This window comes from Mesoplodon densirostris, chromosome 5 (genome assembly GCF_025265405.1).
Source record: "Mesoplodon densirostris isolate mMesDen1 chromosome 5, mMesDen1 primary haplotype, whole genome shotgun sequence".
NCBI lineage: Eukaryota > Metazoa > Chordata > Mammalia > Artiodactyla > Ziphiidae > Mesoplodon > Mesoplodon densirostris.
The window spans coordinates 12,477,021-12,485,336 of record NC_082665.1 but is presented as its reverse complement, the minus strand read 5'-3'; the positions used below and the strand labels follow the sequence as shown (position 1 = coordinate 12,485,336).

General features: G+C 42.2%; 1 pseudogene; it reads right to left on the bottom strand.

Moving 5' to 3' along the window:
* Positions 1–286: 286 nt before the first annotated feature.
* Positions 287–897, bottom strand: LOC132490397 (microtubule-associated protein RP/EB family member 1-like; annotated as a pseudogene).
* Positions 898–8,316: the final 7,419 nt, after the last annotated feature.

The following is an 8,316-nucleotide window of genomic DNA, read 5'->3' as shown; positions in this document are numbered from 1 at the left end:
TCAACCTCTTCATTTCTGAGGTGAACCCACTAGATGTTAATACTGAGCTGTAAGGAAAAATGATCCCAACTCAAACTAATTGGAAAAGAAATAACACTGCTGCAAAGGGCACTTTAAGAAGCGCTTTTTGTTTATGGAAAGAAACCAGCAAGTCCTCTAAGTATAATAAAGGAGAGTGTTTTACAGTTAAGCGCGATTTGGAGTGAAGCATTCAGATGTTGCTGCTTTGTTGGTCCAGGCTGTTAATGCTCTGCTGGTCCTTCCCATGAGGCCTCTTCCTTAGGAATCACAAAGCTTCATCTGTGGCACAGAGTTGCCACACTCCCGATACAGGGCAATCTTTTTCCTCATTCTCCTGGCAATCAGTTCAAAGTTCCTTAGGTTTCCAAAGTAGAAATCCTTCGCTTCTCCTATTTGTCAGCTCTTTCAATGCATTCACCTGCGACATTAATCTCACTATTTCATAATACCCATTGCCTAAGCCAAGATCTTTTCTCCCAGCTAGAACTGTATTAGTATTTGAGTCTAACTGGCCTCCAAGGAGCTGCACTGCTGGTTTGTTCAAACTCTAACAACAAGGGAAGATGCTCCTGATATATCTTGACCTTGTCTAGCAGCTACAGTAGGGTCATAGTCTTCTCCATAGTACTCGCATAAAAGTTTTCTTGAACCACTGAGCAAATTTAAAAAGATTTGAAACATTCCTTTCAATGATTTGTCCACAAGAATTATTTTGTCAACATCCATTCTCTTAAAACCTGCTTGTAATATTTTAAAATTCTGGATATATTCATGATTTGGCTTAGTTTGGAGTTTCCTTTTCTTCAAAGCAGTATAACCAGGGAACAGCATATCCATTAATTGACCGTCAGCAGCCCCCATGCATAACTGTTCCATCTTTTTTGGGGCCGATGGCAGGAATCATTCATTAAAACCAGTATCACCTCTTTTTACTGGAAGCGGACTTAAAATTGGAATATGATCATGGAAGGACACCCTTTATGCTGTGAACATAGAGATATTTTAGAGATGCCACAGAAGTGGATGGCTGGTCATTTAGAAGGTGATCATGGTTCAGGATCTAGTCTAATTTTGAGGCAACAGAAATTCCATTTTTTCAGTGAACTTGGAAGTGACCATGCTCTGAGGAACTGGCTCAAGCTACCTAAAGTCTTAGGAGACTGAAGTATAAACCTGGTGGGCATTTGACTGCCTGGGGCAGGGTACAGCTAATGAAAGGCAGGGGAAGGTAGGGGAAGGGAATGGACACCTATTAGCTTTTTTATTAACTTTGTACAGAGAGCCCAGCTAGCAAAATCTACATCCATGAGGGAGGGGACTCTTAGGAGACCTGGGAGACAAATCACCCAGGTATTTAAACAACCAGTGTAATGGTATCTGTAGGTTCATGTATCCCAGATGTGGGAACTTGCTGGGCCTAGTTCCTGAATCCCCACCAAGCCTGTGCCTTCAGCTAAGCTGGGGATCTACTGGCTGCCTGCTCAAGGGCAGGTGGCTGGAATCCACCGACAGCTAGACGGAGAGAGCCCTGGCCCAGAGGACCAGAGACTGGGGCTCCATCACCCAAGAGAGAGCGCCTGTAGCACTCAAAGTGGAGGGCTGCTCCAGCTTTGGGGTGCCATCCTTCACTTACATCCTACATTTTCAGTTAGTATCGTGCCTCCGTTATTAAATACCCACTTCCTGATATTTGCTAATCTAACTGGACCATGAACATCTCTTCAGTTTTCTGCTTCCAACGCTTGTAGCTGTCTGTAACCTCCATACATCCCCACAGCCTATGGATTTCTGACCAGGTACGCCACCTACTGGGGATACTGGATTCTCGCAGAATCAGCCCTTAAACCCTGCTGTCCCAAAGGGTTACCAGCAACACTTACCTTAACAAACTCTCTGTTAGAGGAGGCGCTCGCACTCGCTGGATCTAATTTCTTCGAGAAGTGTCAAACTATTGACAAAAAGTTAATCTCTGTTAGAGATGCTATCCATGAAGCAATAAGAGATTAATTTTGGAGACTTCCGGGTAAGATGGCGGAAGAGTAAGACGCGGAGATCACCTTCCTCCCCACAGATACACCAGAAATACAGCTACACGTGGAACAACTCCTACAGAACACCTACTGAACGCTGGCAGAAGACCCCAGACCTCCTAAAAGGCAAGAAACTCCCCACATACCTGGGTAGGGCAAAGCAGAGAGATCCCCGCACAGAGGAGCGGTGCCGAGCGGCACTCACCAGCCCGAGAGGCTTGTCTGCTCCCCCGCCGGGGCGGGCGGCGCTGGAAGCTGAGGCTCGGGCTTCGGTCAGAGCGCAGGGAGAGGACTGGGGCTGGCGGCGAGAACTCAGCCTGAAGGGGGCTAATGTGCCACAGCTAGCCGGGAGGGAGTCCGGGAAAACTCTGGAGCTGCCGAAGAGGCAGGAGACTTTTTCTTCCCTCTTGGTTTCCTGGTGCGCGAGGAGAGGGGATTAAGAGCGCCGCGTAAAGGAGCTCCAGAGACAGGCGCGAGTCGCGGCTGAAAGCGCGGAGCCCAGTGATGGGCGTGGGACGCTGGGGCTGCTGCTGCCGCCGCCAAGAAGCCTGTGTGCGAGCGCAGGTCACTGTCCACACTGCCCTTCCGGGAGCCTGTGCAGCCTGCCACTGCCGGGGTCCCGGGATCCAGGGGCGGCTTCCCTGGGAGAACACACGGCGCGCCTCGGGCTGGTGCAACGTCACGCCGGCCTCTGCCGCTGCAGGGTCGCCCCGCACTCCGTGCCCCTCCCTCCCGCCCGGCCTGAGTGAGCCAGAGTCCCCGAAGAGGCTGCTCCTTTAACCCTGTCCTATCTGAGCGAAGAACAGACGCCCTCCGGCGACCTACACGCAGAGGCGGGGCCAAATCCAAAGCTGAGACCCAGGAGCTGTGAGAACAAAGAAGAGAAAGGGAAACCTCTCCCAGCAGCCTCAGAAGCAGTGGATTAAAGCTCCACAATCAACTTGATGTACCCTGCATCTGTGGAATACATGAATAGACAACACATCATCCCAAATTGAGGAGCCAGGAGTCAGTGCTGTGCCTCTGAGTTGGGAGAGCCAACTTCAGGACACTGGTGCACAAGAGACCTCCCAGCTCCACATAACATCAAACGGCGAAAATCTTCCAGAGATCTCCATCTCAACACCAGCACCCAGCTTCACTCAACGACCAGCAAGCTACAGTGCTGGACACCCTAAGCCAAACAACTAGCAAGACAGGAACACAACGCCACCCATTAGCAGAGAGGCTGCCTCAAATCATAAAAAGTCCGCAAACACCCCAAAACACACCACCAGACGTGGACCTGCCCACCAGAAAGACAAGATCCAGCCTCATCCACCAGAACACAGGCAGTAGTCCCCTCCACCAAGAAGCCTACACAACCCACTAAACCAACCTTAGCCACTGGGGACGGACACCAAAAACAATGGGAACTACGAACCTGCAGCCTGCAAAAAGGAGACCCCAAACACAGTAACATAAGCAAAATGAGAAGACAGAAAAACACACAGCAGGAGAAGGAGCAAGATAAAAACCCACCAGACCTAACAAATGAAGAGATAATAGGCAGTCTATCTGAAAAAGAATTCAGAATAATGATGGTAAAGATGATCCAAAATCTTGGAAATAGAATAGACAAAATGCAAGAAACAGTTAACAAGGACCTAGAAGAACTAAAGACGAATCAAGCATCGATTAAAAACACAATAAATGAAATAAAAAATACTCTAGATGGGATCAATAGCAGAATAACTGAGGCAGAAGAACGGATAAGTGAGGTGGAAGATAAAATAGTGGAAATAACTGCTGCACAGCAAAATAAAGAAAAAAGAATGAAAAGAACAGAGGACAGTCTCAGAGACCTCTGGGACAACATTAAACGCACCAACATTCGAATTATAGGGGTTCCAGAAGAAGAAGAGAAAAAGAAAGGGACTGAGAAAATATTTGAAGAGATTATAGTTGAAAACTTCCCTAATATGGGAAAGGAAATAGTTAATCAAGTCCAGGAGGCACAGAGAGTCCCATACAGAATAAATCCAAGGAGAAATACACCAAGACACATATTAATCAAACTGTCAAAAATTAAACACAAAGAAATCATATTAAAAGCAGCAAGGCAAAAACAACAAATAACACACAAGGGAATCCCCATCAGGATAACAGCTGATCTCTCAGCAGAAACTCTACAAGCCAGAAGGGAGTGGCAGGACATACTTAAAGTGATGAAGGAGAAAAACCTGCAACCAAGATTACTCTACCCAGCAAGGATCTCATTCAGATTTGATGGAGAAATTAAAACCTTTACAGACAAGCAAAAGCTGAGAGAGTTCAGCACCACCAAACCAGCTTTACAACAAATGCTAAAGGAATTTCTCTAGGCAAGAAACACAACAGAAGGAAAAGACCTACAATAACGAACCCAAAACAATTAAGAAAATGGGAATAGGAACATACATATCAATAATTACCTTAAATGTAAATGGACTAAATGCTCCCACCAAAAGACACAGACTGGCTGAATGGATACAAAAACAAGACCCATATATATGCTGTCTACAAGAGACCCACTTCAGACCTAGAGACACATACAGACTGAAAGTAAGGGGATGGAAAAAGATATTCCATGCAAATGGAAACCAAAAGAAAGCTGGAGTAGCAATTCTCATATCAGACAAAATAGACTTTAAAATAAAGACTACTAGAAGAGACAAAGAAGGACACTACATAATGATCAAGGGATCAATCCAAGAAGAAGATATAACAATTGTAAATATTTATGCACCAAACATAGGAGCACCTCAATACATAAGGGAAATATTAACAGCCATAAAAGGAGAAATCGACAGTAACACAATCATAGTAGGGGACTTTAACACCCCACTTTCACCAATGGACAGGTCATCCAAAATGAAAATAAATAAGGAAACACAAGCTTTAAATGATACATTAAACAAGATGGACTTAATTGATATTTATAGGACATTCCATCCGAAAACAACAGAATACACATTTTTCTCAAGTGCTCATGGAACATTCTCCAGGATAGATCATATCTTGGGTCACAAATCAAGCCTTGGTAAATTTAAGAAAATTGAAATTGTATCAAGTATCTTTTCCGACCACAATGCTATGAGACTAGATATCAATTACAGGAAAAGAGCTGTAAAACGTACAAACACATGGAGGCTAAACAATACACTACTTAATAACGAAGTGATCACTGAAGAAATCAAAGAGGAAATTAAAAAATACCTAGAAACAAATGACAATGGAGACACGACGACCCAAAACCTATGGGATGCAGCAAAAGCAGTTCTAAGAGGGAAGTTTATGGCAATACAATCCCACCTTAAGAAACAGGAAATATCTCGAATAAACAACCTAACCTTGCACCTAAAGCAATTAGAGAAAGAAGAACAAAAACATCCCAAAGTTAGCAGAAGGAAAGAAATCATAAAAATCAGATCAGAAATAAATGAAAAAGAAATGAAGGAAACGATAGCAAAGATCAATAAAACTAAAAGCTGGTTCTTTGAGAAGATAAACAAAATTGATAAACCATTAGCCAGACTCATCAAGAAAAAAAGGGAGGAGACTCAAATCAATAGAATTAGAAATGAAAAAGGAGAAGTAACAACTGACACTGCAGAAATACAAAAGATCATGAGAGATTACTATAAGCAACTCTATGCCAATAAAATGGACAACCTGGAAGAAATGGACAAATTCTTAGAAATGCACAACCTGCCAAGACTGAATCAGGAAGAAATAGAAAATATGAACAGACCAATCACAAGCACTGAAATTGAAACTGTGATTAAAAATCTTCCAACAAACAAAAGCCCAGGACCAGATGGCTTCACAGGCGAATTCTATCAAGCATCTAGAGAAGAGCTAACACCTATCCTTCTCAAACTCTTCCAAAATATAGCAGAGGGAGGAACACTCCCAAACTCATTCTACGAGGCCACCATCACCTTGATACCAAAACCAGACAAGGATGTCACAAAGAAAGAAAACTACAGGCCAATATCACTGATGAACATAGATGCAAAAATCCTCAACAAAATACTAGCAAACAGAATCCAACTGCACATTAAAAGGATCATACACCATGATCAAGTGGGGTTTATTCCAGGAATGCAAGGATTCTTCAATATACGCAAATCAATCAATGTGATACACCATATTAACAAACTGAAGGAGAAAAACCATATGATCATCTCAATAGATGCAGAGAAAGCTTTTGACAAAATTCAACACCCATTTATGATAAAAACCCTGCAGAAAGTAGGCATAGAGGGAACTTTCCTCAACATAATAAAGGCCATATATGACAAACCCACAGCCAGCATCGTCCTCAATGGTGAAAAACTGAAACCATTTCCACTAAGATCAGGAACAAGACAAGGTTGCCCACTCTCACCACTCTTATTCAACATAGTTTTGGAAGTTTTAGCCACAGCAATCAGAGAAGAAAAGGAAATAAAAGGAATCCAAATGGGAAAAGAAGAAGTAAAGCTGTCACTGTTTGCAGATGACATGATACTATACATAGAGAATCCTAAAGATGCTACCAGAAAACTACTAGAGCTAATCAATGAATTTGGTAAAGTTGCAGGATACAAAATTAATGCACAGAAATCTCTGGCATTCCTATATACTAATGATGAAAAATCTGAAAGTGAAATCAAGGAAACACTCCCATTTACCATTGCAACAAAAAGAATAAAATATCTAGGAATAAACCTACCTAAGGAGACAAAAGACCTGTATGCAGAAAATTATAAAACACTGATGAAAGAAATTAAAGATGATACAAATAGATGGAGAGATGTACCATGTTCTTGGATTGGAAGAATCAACATTGTGAAAATGACTCTACTACCCAAAGCAATCTACAGATTCAATGCAATCCCTATCAAACTACCAATGGCATTTTTCACAGAACTAGAACAAAAAATTTCACAATTTGTATGGAAACACAAAAGACCCCGAATAGCCAAAGCAATCTTGAGAACGAAAAACGGAGCTGGAGGAATCAGGCTCCCTGACTTCAGACTATACTACAAAGCTACAGTAATCAAGACAGTATGGTACTGGCACAAAAACAGAAAGATAGATCAATGGAACAGGATAGAAAGCCCAGAGATAAACCCACGGACATATGGTCACCTTATCTTTGATAAAGGAGGCAGGAATGTACAGTGGAGAAAGGACAGTCTCTTCAATAAGTGGTGCTGGGAAAACTGGACAGGGACATGTAAAAGTATGAGATTAGATCACTCCCTAACACCATACACAAAAATAAGCTCAAAATGGATTAAAGACCTAAATGTAAGGCCAGACACTATCAAACTCCTAGAGGAAAACATAGGCAGAACACTCTATGACATAAATTACAGCAAGATCCTTTTTGACCCACCTCCTAGAGAAATGGAAATAAAGACAAAAATAAACACATGGGACCTAATGAAACTTCAAAGCTTTTGCACAGCAAAGGAAACCATAAACAAGACCAAAAGACAACCCTCAGAATGGGAGAAAATATTTGCAAATGAAGCAACTGACAAAGGATTAATCTCCAAAATTTATAAGCAGCTCATGCAGCTCAATAGCAAAAAAACAAACAACCCAATCCAAAAATGGGCAGAAGACCTAAATAGACATTTCTCCACAGAAGATATACAGACAGCCAACAAACACATGAAAGGATGCTCAACATCTTTACTCATTAGAGAAATGCAAATCAAAACTACAATGAGATATCATCTCACACCAGTCAGAATGGCCATCATCAAAAAATCTAGAAACAATAAATGCTGGAGAGGGTGTGGAAAAAAGGGAACACTCTTGCACTGCTGGTGGGAATGTGAATTGGTACAGCCACTATGGAGAACGGTATGGAGATTCCTTAAAAAACTACAAATAGAACTACCATATGACCCAGCAATCCCACTACTGGGCATATACCCTGAGAAAACCATAATTCAAAAAGAGACATGTACCAAAATGTTCATAGCAACCCTATTTACAATAGCCCGGAGATGGAAACAACCTAAGTGTCCATCATCGGATGAATGGATAAAGAAGATGTGGCACATATATACAATGGAATATTACTCAGCCATAAAAAGAAATGAAATTGAGCTATTTGTAATGAGGTGGATGGACCTAGAGTCTGTCATACAGAGTGAAGTAAGTCAGAAAGAGAAAGACAAATACTGTATGCTGACACATATATATGGAATTTAAGAAAAAAATGTCATCAAGAACATAG